The following is a 16,518-nucleotide window of genomic DNA, read 5'->3' on the forward strand; positions in this document are numbered from 1 at the left end:
CATTTAATAAAATCACTACAAATTAAATTTATATTCCAAATGCTCTGGTTAATTAATATATGAAAGTTGTTCAAATTTAATAGTAGTTTAAGTCAAATCCAGTGTGAAATATTTGCTTGCATTTTTAAAACAGCAGGTTCAGGCGGGGGCGATCAGCGCTCAGGAAAGTGGATGGGTCCGAGCCTGCCCGGCGTGATCCCGTGGGCCCGCGTGTCCCGCGCTGAGCTGTCATCGCCGCAGCGCACCTGAGCCCGCGCCTTCACCCCTCCAGCCGTTGCCTCGAGAAGACGCGCTGGGGCTGGAGGAGGGACTCCAGCGGATGCGGCGCCCTCAGAGCCTTTTGTGTGTCCAGCTGGTGGAGCGTTGGTTTGGAAGATGACACTCAACGGCGGCAGACTTCTTCTCATTGTTCATTTGCTCAGTCGTGTCTGTCTCTTTGCCATCTTATTGACTGCAGCATGCCAGGCTTCCCTGTTTTCCCGGAGTTTGCTCAAACCCATGTCCATTGTGTTCATGGTGCCATCTGACCATCTCATCCTGTGTCAACCACTTCTCCTCCTGCTAGTGGCTGGAAAAGTATGGCATAAGTCGGATGTCTGTGTCTGCTTCCCCTAGGTCAAGAAATTATCTCCTTAAAAGGCAACATACTATGCATGCTATGAATTGTATCTGCTTGGTCAGTAATAAAGGAAGTAGGAATAACACCACAGCAGCTGGATGCATGGCTGGGCAAGCACCACCACCAACTCCTCTCCACCCACCGACCAGGTTCAAACTCCTTAGAAGGGTTTCCTCTCTCTCCTCCCTCTCCCCCTCCGTTGACTGGAGGGCCTCTGGTCCCCCTCCCCACCCCAGAACTACCCTCAACCTCTCACCTGAACAGCTACAGCCACCTTGGTAAGAAAAAGTGAATGAGAAGCTTTTTTTTTTTTTTTAATTGGAAAACCATTCCAGAGGACCAAGTTCATAGCAAAACCAACGTCTGGACCTTGGCATCAGGCAACAGCATCAGTACCAAATCGACACAGGGACCACCCAGGAGCTGTTTGGGCAGCAAGAAAATACCACCAAGTCTTCCTCTTCTAGGAGAGGAAGGCTTTAAAATTGTCCTTCAGGAAGGCCAGAGAAGAGATTACTATCTTGGATGCAAAACAGAGCATGAACGTTGGGATATTTCCTAAGTTATTTAAGAATTCTCCTTGGTCCATTGAAGAAGACATTCACCAAGGAAAGAGTGAGCATGATGGACCAGAGGCATTGCGAGAATTTCTTAAGCTTTTGCCAGAGTCAGAAGATATGAAGAAATTAAAAGCATTAAGTGAAGACATGGCCAAGCTGTCCTGGGAAGACCCCTTAATTCAGATGCCGAACTACTCACTGCGGATTGAAGTCATGGTGCTAAATTAGAATTTTTGCCTTCTTCTTGTCTATACACAGACATGATGATTCTCAAAACTGCTACAAAAGAGCTGATGTGTGTGAGGAACTACATTCGATATTATTAATATTATTAATATACTTGGTGCTGCAAGAAGGGAATATCATGATTGCAGAGGGGGCATGCTAGCAATGCAGTGTGATTTAAACTGTCTTCTTTGCTCAACTTGGCAGACAACGCAAATAAACCTATGGTGAATCTCCTGCATTGTTGCACGGGAAGCCCAAAAGGAAGATGCCGTGCTTCTGAACTTTTCTGAAAAGTTTCATCATGTTCTCAAGGATGCTAGATTATCTCTGGAAAATGCGGAGGCAGGGTGCACCCTCTCTTTTTTTAAAATACAATTTTATTTATTTTTGGCTGTGCTGGGTCTTCATTGCTGCACGTTGGGTTTCTCTACTTGCAGGAAAAGGGGGCTACTCTCTAGCTTCTCAATGCCGTGGCTTCTCTTGCTGCGGATCTCTGGGCTCTAGGGCGCTGGGGCTTCGGGAGCTGCAAGTGGGCTCAGTAGTTGTGACCCACGGGCTTAGCTGCTTCCTGGCCTTTGGGATCAGGACGAGATCTCTAAAGAACATCCAGTGGGGTGGTGGGTGGGTGTCAGTGGACGAAGATTTTCTTCTTTCAATGTGCCCTGGAAAAGCTGGGGCGCTGGAAGCAAGGGCTCGAAGACAAGCCGCAATGCCTTCACGGACTTCTTTTGTGAAGACAAAGACACCGCGCAACTGGACAAATGCCTCCGGATAGTCAGTGACTTTGTGTCAGATTCAACGAAGCGGTGAAGGACAAACGAGACCACGAGGCGCAGGAGCTGAAGTAGCGGCTGGGAAGCTGGGGATCCGGCTGGAGCAGCAGAGAATGACTCTGGGCTGTTGACCGAGAGGAGCGCGGAGGACCCGCCCGCTTTCCTCCACCCCACCACCCCGCGCCCATTAGCCCTTCCTACCAGACCCTCAACGCCCGCCGCTCCAGCCTCTCCCTGGGCGCCTCGGACCCTGAGCTTCTAATTTTCGTGGAGAGAGCTCCACTGGCAGCCCCAAGGAGGAGCTCAAGTTCAACAGCTCGGCCGGGAGCTACCCCCGGCGGGATCCGCCCAGCGGAGCCTGGAGAGCCTAGGGACCAGGACCCCAGCCCAGCGTTCAGACCTCCGGCCTCGGAGAGCCAGGAGGAAGCCCCCGAACCTGCCTTGGCTTGGCCGAGCTAGTCCCAGCTCTCCCCGCACCCCCGGTCAGAGGACCCTCCTCCGTCTTACCCGGGGTTCAGCGCAGTGGGCTCGAGCAGCGAGCCGGGGTCTGGGTTCCGAGCGGTACCCCCTACTCTCGCCGTCGGCTCTAAGGATTAGGGGGCATGAGCTGGTGACTGGACTGGCTCACTTCTACCGCCAGGTTCCCACGGGCCCGGAAGAGCCGGGCACCTGACGGTGAATGACTTCAGCCCTGTAGAGCTGGCGTCTGTGGGTGGATGAGAGACTTAGTCTCCGGGCGCCTGAAAAGACAGCCTGACGCCCGTGCGGGCAGAGGTGCCCAGGGCGGGGGCTGGGGAATGGCGGGGCGGCCCCGAGGGGCCCAGGAGCGAGGGTCTGATATTTGAGGGCAGCAGTGACCCTGAGAACCAAGATCCTGGCTCTCGGTTCTAAGTCTCAGACACCACTGACTGCTCGCTGCCCCTGGACTGCCAGGAGGGAACCGACTCCAGACCCGAAGCGGGGGACCCGCAGGATCAGGGCGGATGGGGGAGGGCTCCGTGTCCTCCGGAGCCAGGGAGACCGGAGGCAGCTAGGTCTCCTCTAACCACACCTGCATCCCACCTGGGGAGGCTCCCACTGCAGCCGAGAGCCCGGCTGGCTGCCACAGGGACCTGCCCAAGGACAGGCCGGCCAGAGGGAAGGAGGTGATGGCCCCCCGAAGAGGAACTCCCTCAAAGAGGCGTCGGCGTCTGCTGCGGCCTCCGCGGTCACTGTTGCCCAGAGGGTCGCGGGGCCCGGGCTGGCGCTGATGTGCTGGGAGAGCGAGAGCGGGTGCGCTCCCCTCCACACCCTCCTCCCCCTGCTCTTCCCGCTGCAGAGGGCTCCCTTCGCAAGGGCTGGCGGCTGGGACCGAAGCTGGTGAGGGGGCCTCCGACAAACTTCCGAGGAGGCCCTGGACAGCGGCCTGGCGGGGAGGGAGCCCCGCGCGCCACCCAGGACACCTTCAGGAAGCTCGGCTCCGAACTCCGCGCCCCCTGCCCCCTTCCCCTGCCGGCAACTTCAGGCGGCAGAAGTGCGGGGGTGAGGGGTGAGGAGTGGGGTGGGGGCGGGGGCAGGGTGAGGGGGACGTCTCGGGCCGGCCGTGTCCTCAGGTTCGCTCGCAACACCAGAGGACCAACTCTCACCACTGTGGGCAGAGCCCCCGGCCTCACCCGGACCGTGTCTCAGCGGCAGCTGAGGGTGAAGGGTGGCCCAGAGACTCCGCTCCCCAAGGAAAGCGGCATCTGCGTTCCCCAGTAGGGGCTGGAGTCGGCCTGGGGCCCCGGGGCTGCACAGAGATCCCGGGAAAGGACCGATAGACCGATAGAGATAGACCGGGGAAAAGGCCTCCCTCCCGTTGAAGGACGCCAGTCCAGCGGACCTGGGGAAGGGGCTCCATCCCTTACGGAAGCAAAGAGCATCCGCCCTCCGCTCTCGCCTCCAGGACAGACTTCTGAGAATGGCCGACCCGCCTCTCCTTCCAGCTCATGGGTGTTCCACATAAAGTCATCCTCTGAGGCCACCTGCTCCTGTCACAGAAGGTGACAGTCTCTGGAAGAATGCTGGAGCTTCTGGAATTTACACGTGCTGCATTTTGATGGAAGGTCATCAGAGAGGTTTCAGTGAGCACATCTTTCCCCTTCTGTGTTTTCTCATTTGTTGTTGCTGTTCAGTTGCTAAGTTGTGTTCAGCTCTTTTCTACCCCATGGACTACATGCAGTACGCCAGGCTTCCCTGTTCTTCACTATCTCCCGCAGTTTGCTCAGACTTATGTCCATTGAGTCGGTGATGTCATCCAGCCATCTCATCCCCTGTCTCCCCCTCTTCTTCCTGCCCTCAATATTTCCCAGGATCAAGGTCTTTTCCAATGAGCTGACTCTTTACATCAGGTGGCCAAAGTATTGAAGCCTTTTCTCCTTTGAGTATCTTATAAAACTAAGTGACCGCTGCTATGACTTGTGCTCGCTCTAGTTACAGGAAAGAATTAACTCTTCAGTCTCCCAGTCTTTCTCCTGGAACCTGGAGAAAGTCCCTCTTTTGTCTGTCTGTCTGTCTCTCAATACTTTTTAATGTTGATATCTCTTTTCCAGGTGGCTCAGTGGCAAAGAATCTGCCTGTCAATGCAGGAGACGGGATTGATCTCTGGGTCGGGAAGAACTCTTGAAGAAAGAAATGGCAATCCACTGCAGTATTCTTGCCTGGAAAATTCCATGGACAGAGGAGCCTGGTGGGCTACATGGGGTTGCAAAATGTTGGACACGACTGAGCACACACACACACACACACATCTGTTCTTTGGTACTGTAGTTTTAAATCCTGAATAAAACCAGATCAACTTTTTAAGGGCCATTGGGCCACTGGGTTTTTAAAAACAGACCTCCCAAAATGAAATTGCTTTCCGTTCAGTTCAGTTCAGTCACTCAGTCGTGTCCGATTTTTGCAACCCCATGAATCGCAGCATGCCAGGCCTCCCTGTCCATCACCAACTCCCGGAGTTTACTCAAACTCATGTCCATCAAGTCAGTGATGCCATCCAGCCATCTCATCCTCTGTCATCCCCTTCTCCTCCTGCCCTCAATCCCTCCCAGCGTCAGGGTCTTTTCCAATGAGTCAACTCTTCACATGAGGTGGCCAAAGTACTGGAGTTTCAGCTTCAGCATCAGTCCTTCCAATGAACACCCAGGACTGACTCCTTTAGAATGGACTGGTTGGATCTCCTTGCAGTCCAAGGGACTCTCAAGAGTCTTCTCCAACACCACAGTTCAAAAGCATCAATTCTTCGGTGCTCAACCTTCTTCAAAGTCCAACTCTCACATCCATACATGACCACAGGAAAAACCATAGCCTTGACTAGATGGACCTTTGTTGGCAAAGTAATGTCTCTGCTTTTTAATATGCTATCTAGGTTGGTCATAACTTTCCTTCCAAGGAGTAAGCGTCTTTTAATTTCATGGCTGCAATCACCATCTGCAGTGATTTGGGAGCCTAAAATAATGAAGTCTGACACTGTTTCCACTGTCTCCCCATCTATTTCCCATGAAGTGATGGGACCAGATGCCATGATCTTCGTTTTCTGAATGTTGAGCTTTAAGCCAACTTTTTGAAAATATAAATTTATTTATTTTAATTGGAGGTTAATTACTTAACAGTATTGTATTGTTTTTGCCATACATCAACATGAATCCTCCACAGGTATATCCATGTTCCCCATCCTGAACCCCCCTCCCTCCTCCCTCCCCGTACCATCCCTCTGGGTCATCTCAGTGCACCAGCCCCAAGCATCCAGTATCATTCATCGAACCTGGACTGGCGATTCATTTCACATATGATATTATACATGTTTCAATGCCATTCTCCCAAATCATCCCACCCTCTCCCTCTCCCACAGAGTCCAGAAGACTGTTCTATACATCTGTGTCTCTTTTGCTGTCTTCCATACAGGGTTATTGTTACCATCTTTCTAAATTCCATATATATGCATTAGTATACTGTATTGGTGTTTTTCTTTCTGTCTTACTTCACTCTGTATAATAGGCTCCAGTTTCATCCATCTCATTAGAACTGATTCAAATGTATTCTTTTTAATGGCTGAGTAATACTCCATTGTGTATATGTACCACAGCTTTCTTATCCATTCATCTGCTGATGGACATCTAGGTTGCTTCCATGTCCTGGCTGTTATAAACAGTGCTATGATGAACACTGGGGTATGAACATGTGTCTCTTTCAATTCTGGTTTCCTCTGTGTGTATGCCCAGCAGTAGGATTGCTGGGTCATAAGGCAGTTCTATTTCCAGTTTTTTAAGGAATCTCCACACTGTTCTTCACAGTGGCTGTACTAGTTTGCATTCCCACCAACAGTGTAAGAGAGTTCCCTTTTCTCCACACCCTCTCCAGTATTTATTGCTTGTAGACTTTTAAGCCAACTTTCCACTCTCCTCTTTCACTTTCATCAAGAGGCTTTTTAGTTCCTCCTCACTTTCTGCCATAAGGGTGGTGTCATCTGCATATCTGAGGTTATTGATATTTCTCCCAGGAATCTTGATTCCAGCTTGTGCTTCTTCCAGCCCAGTGTTTCTCATGATGTACTTTGCATATAAGTTAAACAAGCAGGGTGACAATATACAGCCTTGACGTACTCCTTCTCCTATTTGGAACCAGTCTGTTGTTCCATGTCCAGTTCTAACTGTTGCTTCCTGACCTGCATATAGGTTTTTCAAGGTATTTTTTCAATACCAGGTAGTCTGGTATTCCCATCTTTTGAAGAATTTTCCACAGTTTAATTGTGATCCACACAGTCAAAGGCTTTGGCATAGTCAATAGAGCAGAAATAGATATTTTTCTGGAACTCTCTTGCTTTTTCCATGATCCAGCCAATGTTTGCAATGTGATCTCTGGTTCCTCTGCCTTTTCTAAAAGCAGCTTGAACATCTGGAAGTTCACAATTCATGTATTGCTGAAGCCTGGCTTGGAGAATTTTGAGCATTACTTTACTAGCATGTGAGATGAATGCAATTGTGTGACTGTCTGAGGAGGCATTACAAATAGCTGTGAAAAGAAGGGAAGTGAAAAGCAAAGGAGAAAAGGAAAGATATAAGCATCTGAATGCAGAGTTCCAAAGAATAGCAAGAAGAGATAAGAAAGCCTTCCTCAGAGATCAGTGCAAAGAAATAGAGGAAAACAACAGAATGGGAAAGACTAGAGATCTCTTCAAGAAAATTAGAGATACCAAGGGAACATTTCATGCAATGATGGGCTTGATAAAGGACAGAAATGGTATTTACCTAGCAGAAGCAGAAGATATTAAGAATAGGTGGCAAGAATACACAGGAGAACTGTACAAAAAAGAGCTTCACAACCAAGATAATCACGATGGTGTGATCACTGACCTAGAGCCAGACATCCTGGAATGTGAAGTCAAGTGGGCCTTAGAAAGCATCACTACAAAGCTAGTGGAGGTGACAGAATACCAGTTGAGCTATTTCGAATCCTCAAAGATGATGCTGTGAAAGTGCTGCACTCAATATGCCAGCAAATTTGGAAAACTCAGCAGTGGCCACAGGACTGGAAAAGGTCAGTTTTCATTCCAATCCCAAAGAAAGGCAATGCCAAAGAATGCTCAAACACTTAGGAAAATAAAATAAATCAGAGAGTCAAAAAAAAAAAAAAAAAAAGAAGAAGAAGAAGAAGAAGTTAACTAGGATATATAAAACATAAAATATTCTATAGTGAAGGGAAATATTTCTCTATAGGAGAAAATTATTTGTATACATTTGCAAATTTCCTTGTCCTGCCAGGAAGGTAGAAGTAGTTTTCCATGGCAATGGCTTTAGGGAAGTGGGACTTACAGGAACCTCATCTCACTACCCCTTCCTATCTCCATGAAGCTAAAGCTGGGGCCTTCTAGGTCCCAGTTTACAGTAAGACCTAGCCAAGTTGGCCAAGTCCATTCCTCCCAAGGGCTCCTCACTTCAGCTTGTGGAGGCCCAGCAGCCCCTCCTAACCCCAGCCCTTCTTCCTTAGGCAATCATCAGAGCCCTCCTTGAATCAAGCTCCCACACCTTATCCTGCCATGGAGACCCTCTGGGGACACCAACTCTAAGGCCAAGGATCACCCAAAGACTTCTTAAATAGCCTTCCTCCATGAAAAAGTATTCTGAATAGACTGGCCTTTCCCTATATAAGGTCCTTCTCTGTGAGACTGGGAAGTGCATGGAGTTGGATAGGCAGGAGACGAAGATGCTGAACAAGAGCCAATCCCATCCCATCCGTGCTCCTTGAAACTGCCATGTGTCACCTACACAACTCTGTGCACTGAGATGTGTGGTTGGGAGTAACTTCTCTCTGTTTTGCACTTTGGACTCAGGTCACTGAATGTGGTTAGTCACTTTTCCAGGAAATGTGAGACTGTAACTACCAAGCGAATCCTTGGAATTTCCTGGCAGTCCAAGTTCATTTAACTCTGACTTCAGAGGGGGATCAGTCTCCCAGTTTATGCACCCTGTACTCTGTTCTCAAACTTACAATGCTGCCTCTTCTCTTCCCCCTCCATACCCCCCACTGCATGTTGGAAGGTGTCCCATATGTTACTGGGGAAGAGTGGAGGGCAATTACAAATAGCTGCAGAAAGAATGAAGTGGCTGGGCCAAAGCAGAAACAATGCTCAGTTGTGGGTGTGTCTGGTGGTGAAAGTAAAGTCCAATGCTGTAAAAAACAATGCTGTGTAGGAACCTGGAACATTAGGTCCATGAATCAAGATAAGTTGGATGTAGGCAAGCAGGAAATGGCAAGAGTGAACATCAAAATTTTAGAAATCAGTGAACTAAAATGATGGGAGTGGGTGATTTTAATTTAGATGACCACTGTATCTACTACTGTGAACGAGAATGACTTAGAAGAAATGGAGTAGCCCTCATAGTCAACAAAACAGTCTGAAATGCAGTACCTGGGTGCAATCTCAAAAAACACAGAATGATCTCAGTTCATTTTCAAAGCAAACCACCCAACATCATAGTAATCCAAGTCTATGTCCCAACCACTGATGCCAAAAAAGCTGACGTTGACTGGTTCTACAACACCTTCTAAAACTAACACCAAAAAAAAGAAAAAAGAAAAAGATGTCATTTTCATCATATAGGATTGGAATGTGAAAGTAGGAAATCAAGAGATACCTGGAATAACAGGAAAGTTTGGCCTTGGAGTACAAAATGAAGCAGGTCAAAGGCTAACAGAGTTTGGTCAAGAGAACATGCTAGTCATAGCAAACACCTTTTCCCAACAACCCAAGAGGTGACTCTACACATGGACATCACTAGATGCTCAATACCAAAATCAGACTGATTATATTCTTTGCAGCCAAAGATGGAGAAGCTCTATACAGTTAGCAAAAGCAAGACTGTGGCTCAGATCATGAACTTCTTATTACAAAATTCAGGCTTAAATTGAAGAAAGTAGGGAAAACCACTGGACTATTCAGGTATTACTTAAATAACTTATGATTATACAGTAGAAGTGATGAATAGATTCAAGGGATTAGATCTAGTAGACAGAGTGCCTCTAGAATTATGGACAGAGATTTGTAACACTATGCAGAAGGCAGCCATCCCTAAGGAAAAGCAATGCAAGTAAGCAAAGTGGTTGTCTCAGATAACCTCAGTGGTTATCTGAGGAGAGAAGAGAAGTGAAAGGCAAAGGAGAAAGAAAAAGATATACTCAACTGAATGTAGCATTCCAGAGAATAGCAAGAAGCAGTAATAGTACAAGTGCTTAGCTGCTGAGTGGTGTCTGACTCTTTGGGGCAGTTTGGACTGTAGCCTCCCAGGTTCCTCTGTCCATGGAATTTTTCAGGCAAGAATATTGGAGTGGTTTTCTATTTTCCTCCTCTAAGGGATCTTTGCTATTTTTCTCCTCTGAGGGATCTTCCTGAACCAGGGATTGAAGCCACATCTCACAATGCAAAGAAATTGAGGAAAACAATAGAATGGGAAAGACGAGATTTCTCCAAGAAAATTGTAGATATCAAGGGAATATTTCTTGCAAGGATGGGCACGATAAAGGATAGAAATGGTGAAGACCTAACAGAAGTAGAAGAGATTGAAAAAAGGTGGCAAGAATACACAGAAGAACTATACAAGAAAGGTCTTAATGACCTGGATAATCATGATGGCGCCATCACTCAACTAGAGCTGGATATCCTGGAGTTTGAAGTCAAGTGTGTCTTAGGAAGCATTACTACAAACAAAGCTAGTGGAGGTGATGGATTCCAGCTGATCTATTTCAAATCCTAAAAGATGATGCTGTTAATGTTGCACTCAATATGTCAGTAAATTTGGAAAACTCAGCAGTGGCCACAGGGAAAAAGTCAGTTTTCATTCTGGTCCCATAGAAAGGCAATGCCAAAGAATGCTCAGTTCAGTTCAGTCACTCAGTCGTGTCCAACTCTTTGTGACCCCATGAATTGCAGCACGCCAGGCGTCCCTGTCCATCACCACCGAACTCCTGGAGTTCACTCAAACTCACATCCATCAAGTCGGTGATGCCATCCAGCCATCTCATCCTCTGTTGTCCCGTTTTCCTCCTGCCCCCAATCCCTCCCAGCATCAGTCTTTCCAATGAGTCAACTCTTCGCATGAGGTGGCCAAAGTACTGGAGTTTCAGCTTTAGCATCAGTCCTTCCAATGAACACCCAGGACTGATCTCCTTTAGAATGGACTGGTTGGATCTCCTTGCAGTCCATGGGACTCTCAAGAGTCTTCTCCAACACCATAATTCAAAAGCATCATTTCTTCGGTGCTCAGCTTTCTTCACAGTCCAACTCTCACATCCATACATGACTACTGGAAAAACCATAGCATTGACTAGATGGACCCTTGTTGGCAAAGTAAGAATGCTCAAACACCACACAATTGTACTCATTTCACATGCTAGCAAGGTAATGCTCAAAATCCTTCAAGTTAGGCTTCAATGGTATGTGAACCAAGAACTTAGAGATGTACAAGCTGGATTTAGAAAAGGCAGAGGAACCAGAGATCAAATTGCCAACATTTGTTTTATCTTGGAGATAGCAAGGGAGTTCCAAAAAACATCTATTTCTGCTTCACTGACTAAGCTAAAGCCTTTAACTGTGTGGATCACAACAAACTGTGGAAAATTCCTAAAGAGATGGGAGTATCAGACCACCTTACCTGTCTCCTGAGAAACCTGTTTGCAGGTCAACAAGCAACAGTTAGAACCTGACATGGAGCAACTGGCTAGTTCAAAATTGAGAGAAGAGTATGACAAGGCTGCACATTGTCACCCTGCTTATTTAACTTCTGTGCAGAATACATCATGTGAACTGCTGGGCTGGATGAATTACAAGCCAGAATCAAGATTGTCAGGAAAAATATCAACATTAGATATGCAGATGATAGCATTCTAATGACAGAAAGTAAAGAGAACTAAAGAGCATCTTGATGGCAGTGAAAGAGTGAAAAAGCTGGCTTGAAACTCAACATTCAAAAACTAAGATCATGGCATCTTGTCCCATCACTTCATGGCAAATAGGAGGCAAAAAGTGGAAGCTGTGAGAGATTTTATTTTCTTAGGCTTCAAAATCACCGCAGACAAGAACTGCAGCCATGAAATTAAAAGACATTTGCCCCTTGGAAGGAAAGCCATGGCAAATTTAGATAGTGTATTAAAAAGCAGAGGCATCACTTTGCTGAAAAAGGTTCATTTAGTAAAAGCTATGGTTTTTCCAGTAGTCATGTATGGATGTGATAGTTGAACTATAAAGGAGGCTGAGCACCAAAGAATTTATGCTTTTGAATCATGGTGCTGGAGAAGAGTCATGAGAGTCCCTTGGACAGTAATAAGATCAAACCAGTAAATCCTAATGGAAATCAACCCCTGAATATTCATTGGAAGGACTGATGCTGAAGCTGAAGCTCCACTACTGTGAACACCTGATGGCAAAAGCTGACTCATTGGAAAAGACCCTGATGCTGGGAAAGATTGAAGGCAAAAGGAGAAGGGGGTGGCAGAGGATGAGAGGTTAGATAGCACCACTGACTCAGTGGACATGAGTTTCAGCAAACTCTGGGAATTAGTGGAGGATAGACCCTGGTGTGCTGCAGACCATGCAGTTGCAAAGAGTTGGACATGGCTTGGCAAGTGAACAACAGCAGCAAAGTCCATATAAAGAAGTAAAACCCTTCCTTTTTTGTTCTTTCCACAGAAAAACCATGAAGCAGTTCAATTCTGTCCTTTCCATCTTCTGAAAATGACTGAATACTTGTAGCAGGTTTATTTTAACTTGTTTGGAGACCATGTACATGCCAAAGTTCACTGTTGATGATACAGAATCACTGAGGACAAGCACATCAGAGAGTAAATCTTTAAACAGATTTAATGTTCATCAGATACAAGTATCTTTGGTAAATAATTTTCCCTATGACTATTAAAAAACGAACATCCTATGCTTCCAAAAGGACTAGGGAAACTGTTTCCATTTCTCTGTTGTAGTAGTGAGGTGAGTTGGATCCACTCGGTAGTGAGGAGAACCTGACATGAGGTCACATAGATTTAATGTGAATTAATGAAAGGATGCTGTTTTCTCCCTTTGAAGTTGCAGCTTTGATGTCATTGTGACTCTTCTTGAGGATCACCTGTTCACAATGGCCTTTGAGGAGCTCCTGGATAAAGTTGGTGGCCTCAGGAAATTCCAGATTGTTCAGATGGTTTTTGTTCCCCCCATTTACATGACAGTAGTCTGTCACTCACTGTTGGACAACTTCACAGCAGCCATTCCTGGTCATCGCTGCTGGGTCCACATTCTTGATAATGCCACTGTCTCTGGTAATGATACAGGGATCCTCAGCCCTGATGTCCTCCTGAGAATTTCCATCCCACTGGATTTGAACTTGAAGCCAGAGAAGTGTCATCGTTTCCTTCACCCCCAGTGGCAGCTCCTTCACCTGAATGGGACCTTCCCCAACATGACTGACCTGGACACGGAGTCCTGTGTGGACGGCTGGGTGTATGACCACAGCTTGTTCTCCTCCACCATCGTGACTGAGGTAAAGGCCCCATTTACCTCTTGTGAGTACTTGTTCTCTGTGTTTAGAATAATGTAAAATAAACACAGGTTCATTATTCAGGTAGCCAGCTTTTATTCATTCTTTTAGCAAATAGTGATTGCTGATTTTTTAAAATTGTCAGTTACTTACAATTTGAGGACACTGAAATTAACAAACTGATTATGGATTTTACTATCACAAAACTTAAGTTTTGTGTGAATTTTTATATTTAGCCAAGTTAATACTTGATATAAATTGTGGAAAATTATTCTTGGTCACATGTTCTTAGCCTCTGTGCAAGTTGGAAATACTTATATTTATTAAAAAAAATTCCATGTCCTGGATTCTTATGAAAGACACAAACCAAATACATTTTATTCCATGTGTAAAATCCAGGCATCAGTAATGAAAAAAAAATCCCCTCAATATTTTCAATGTGTGGCAAAGTTTGAGAACCAGTGAGGCACACGGTGCTACGTGAGTATGATTTGCCATGATAGAACTTAGAGGATTTAGTTGAGGATTTGGAGAATTCCGTGCTTAAGCTGAGACTTGAGTAATATATGTGAGTAAATGTTCAAAGGAAATCAGAGGCTGTGTTCTCTGAGGGTTGTTAGAGTGAGTGAACGTTCGTTGAGGGATATAAGAAGCTGTGAAGCTCCTCTGTGCTGGTTTCCTTCTCTTCCAGTGGGACCTCATTTGTGATCATCTGTCACAGAAATCAGTGGGTCAATCCCTATACATGGCTGGAATGCTGGTGGGAGGCCTCATATACGGCCTTCTCTCAGACAGGTGAGTGTCTCCACATCACTGCTGCCCTTCCTCTGGGTGGTTTCACAGTTTTCTATTAACTCTTTCATAAAGAAGTCTTTATTGAGTTCCAATAGGCAGTTTATACTGTTGGTTTCTAGGGAGCTATAGACAGAAATGGAGAATTAGACTCATTGTTACAAATGCAATTTTTAGAGCTCATTGTACTGGACACAGAAATAACATCTCTATTAGGTCGGGGGGCATTTCAGAACAGTAGAGGAGGGTTACGTAAACTTCATTTGTAAAGATGAGCAGAAATTACCAATGAGAAGTGAGAGTAAGGTGCTTCAAGACAGGAGGTTCAATCTTTTTAGAGAAACAATATTGCAGGTTTATATGTTATGACTCTATGTTAATTCACTCCTTGACTCTGTGAAATAAATGCCTGTGGATTCTCATATTGGTCCTGCTGTCATAGTACCCCCCATATTCATTTCTAGAAAACTTTGGTGTTTAGTGAGACGGTTCTGAAGCTGAATTAAGAAATAATTGTGACTATAACCTGGATGTTTGGTTTTGCTTAAAAAACCTCATTAGAGGTAATACTTCCAGCCACGTGAGTTAACTAATCTGTAAACCTCAGGTGCTATAATTTGTGTTGTGAGACATTTGGGTTATCTTGTACCTGGCAGTGGTCATCCAAAAGTAAGAGAACAACTGTGGCAGCCACACATCAAGTCCTCTGTAGGAGAAGTGGGAGGCTTAAAATATCCCTTGTCTGTAAGCCTAATATCATTTCCTCTTACATCTGAAAATTGTGAACTCTAAATGTATCACCTCTGTGTAATTCATAAAAGATTTCAGAGCTGAAGTGCTCATATTGGCCAGTCTTCTGACTGAGCCTTTTATGATGATTCACAACCAATGCTGATTGATCAATTTATTTTATTTTATTTTATTATTTATTTATTTTTTTACTTTACAATATTGTATTGGTTTTGCCATACATCAACATGCATCCACCACGGGTGTACATGTGTTAGATAATACTGATGTGTGGTGATGCTTATAGATATGTGTTTGTTAGTATGTTATGACAGAAAATGAGAGAAGAAAATTCAGTGAAGAAGCAGGAAACTTATAGCTCAGTCAAAGATTTTGAACTAAAAATAGATAAAAAGCTCTGGACATTGGTATCAAAAGCAAAAATAGACAAGTGGGGTTATGTCAAACCAGAAACTTCTCCATTGCAAAGAAAATGATCAGCAAAATGAAATGGAAACCTACAGAATAAGAGAAAATATTTGAAAAACATATGTCTGATAAAGAATTAATATCCAAAGAAAGTATTACAGCAAATAAGAAAAGCTTTCAAATATCCTGATATTTAAAATGGCATAGGACCTCAGTCAATATTTCTCCAAAGAACATATAGAAATAGTCAATCAGTATATGAGAAGACTCTTTTTTTTAAATTTTATTTTATTTTTAAACTTTACATAATTGTATTAGTTTTGCCAAATAACATCACTAATAACCAGAGAAATAGAAATCAAAAGAACAGTGAGATATATCCTCATGCTGGTTCTGATGGCTATTATATCTAAGATACTATTGCCAAGGAGATTTTCCTTTTCTTTCTTCCAGGAGTTTTACTGTTTTGGGGTAATGTTTAAGTCTTTAGTTCACTTTTAGTGAATTGAAAAATTTTTTGTAAGTTTTCAGAATTTTATATATATAATTTCATATCATATGCAAAGTCAATATAATTCCTCCTTTCCAGTGGATGCTTTTTGCTTTTTTCTTGCCTTATAGCTCTGACTAGGGCTTCCAGGATTATGTTGATAGGAGGGGTGTGAGCTGGCACCTCCTTTCCCCTCCTGAACTGAGAGGAAAATCTTTCAACCTGTCCATACTAAGTACGCTGTTATCTGAAGACTCATCATAATGTTGATGTGCATTGCTTCTATCCCTAATTGATTGAGTATTTTTATCACAAAAAGATGTTGTATTATGTCAAATGGCTTTTCCTGCATCTTTTGAGATGATCATATTATTTTTATTTTTTGTTCTATTAATGTTGTATATCGCATACATTGAATTGTGTATGTTGAACTCCAGGCATCCTAAGGATAAATCCCACTTGATTCTAGTGTATAATCCTTTTAGTGTGCTGTTGAATTCGGTTTCTAATATCTTGTTAAGAAATTTTTGCATCTATATGCAGCAGAGATGTTGGTCTGTAGTTTTCTTGCAATGTCCTTATCTAGCATGAAAATGGTGGTCTTTTCCTGTGAGTTTGAGAGTGTACTCGCCTCTTTAATTTTTTGGAAATGTTTGAGAAGAATTGGTGTTAATTGTCATTTGAATGTGTGGGAATATTCACCTGTGAAACCATCTGGTCCTACCTTTTAAAATTTAAATATAGTTGATTTGTAGCATTATATTACCTTCAGGTACACTAAATTATATTTCAATATTTTATAGATTATGCTCCATTTAAAGTTATTATGAATTAATGGTTACATTTTTCTGTGCTGTACAGT

General features: G+C 44.5%; 2 pseudogenes; both read left to right on the forward strand.

The window, feature by feature from the left end:
• Positions 1–665: 665 nt before the first annotated feature.
• Positions 666–3,454, forward strand: LOC102410200 (annotated as a pseudogene).
• An 8,825-nt stretch (positions 3,455–12,279) lies between these two features.
• Positions 12,280–16,518, forward strand: part of LOC102409871 — a 37,092-nt pseudogene continuing 32,853 nt past the window's right edge.

This window comes from Bubalus bubalis, chromosome 5, assembly GCF_019923935.1.
Source record: "Bubalus bubalis isolate 160015118507 breed Murrah chromosome 5, NDDB_SH_1, whole genome shotgun sequence".
NCBI classification, from domain to species: domain Eukaryota; kingdom Metazoa; phylum Chordata; class Mammalia; order Artiodactyla; family Bovidae; genus Bubalus; species Bubalus bubalis.